The sequence below is a fragment of the Octodon degus genome, unplaced genomic scaffold (genome assembly GCF_000260255.1).
Source record: "Octodon degus isolate 3935 unplaced genomic scaffold, OctDeg1.0 scaffold00211, whole genome shotgun sequence".
Classification (NCBI taxonomy): domain Eukaryota; kingdom Metazoa; phylum Chordata; class Mammalia; order Rodentia; family Octodontidae; genus Octodon; species Octodon degus.
In genome coordinates, this window is record NW_004524787.1 from 4288738 (window position 1) to 4289799 (window position 1062).

A 1062-nucleotide genomic window follows, 5' to 3' on the forward strand; every position below is an offset into this window, starting at 1 on the left:
ACCTCAAATTTTCATTCTTTATAGCTGAGTTGTACTCAATCATGTAAAAACTCCATATTTTTACATCCGTTCTTCAGATGAGGGGCATTTTGCTGGCTTCCAAGATTTGACTATCATAAATTGTGCTGCTATAAACATAGGAACACATATTTCACTATGATATGATGTTTTCAGTTCCTCTTGGAAAATCCCCAGTAGGGCAATAGCTGGTTTGAATGGACTTATCGGTTCTAATTTTTTAAGAAGTATCCACACTGATTTTCATAATGATTGCATCAATCTACATTCCCACCAGCAGTGAAGAGTTCTCTTTTCCCCACAGCCTCTCCCACATTTGTTGTTGGTTGATTTCTTTATGATAGCCATTCTTTCTGGGGTGAGATGATATCTCGATGTTGTTTTAATTTGCATTTCATGAATGGCTAGTGATTTGGAACATTTTTTCATGTATTTATTGACTTCTAGAATTTCTTTGAGAATTGTGTGTTCATCTCGGATGCCCATTTTTGGATTGAGTCTTTAAATTTTAGGGCCCTAATGTTTTTTAGTTCTTTGCAAATTTTTGATAAAGACCTTTGTCTGAGTGCTTATTAGTTAAGATGTTTTCCAAATTTGTGGTTGTCTTTTTATTCTTTTGGTATTTTCTGTTGTAGTGCAAACACTTCTCAATAAGATGAGATCCCAGTTGTTTATTCTTTCAAGTGTTACCTGTGCACTTTGATATTTGTTCAGGAACTGTATGCTTACACCTCTGTCTTCAACATTTCATCCTACTTTCTCTTCCAGGAGATTTAGTGTATCTGTTTTAATATTTAGATTTTTTTAACGAAGAAATTTAGAAATCTATGTGCTCGCTTCGGCAGCACATATACTAAAATTGGAACGATACAGAGAAGATTAGCATGGTCCCTGCGCAAGGATGACACGCAAATTCGTGAAGCGTTCCATATTTTTATATAATCTAATTTTTAAATGTTCTTTATCATATTATGTAGGGACTTAAGGTTCAACATATCAATACTTGATGAAAAATACCTGTTCCTTATTATGCCTAAGATGTTT

General features: G+C 34.0%; 1 non-coding gene across 1 annotated transcript; it reads left to right on the forward strand.

The window, feature by feature from the left end:
- Positions 1 to 847: 847 nt before the first annotated feature.
- LOC111813680 lies at positions 848 to 954 on the forward strand. Its single transcript, XR_002818869.1, has one exon. It is a non-coding gene; the product is annotated as a U6 spliceosomal RNA (small nuclear RNA).
- Positions 955 to 1062: the final 108 nt, after the last annotated feature.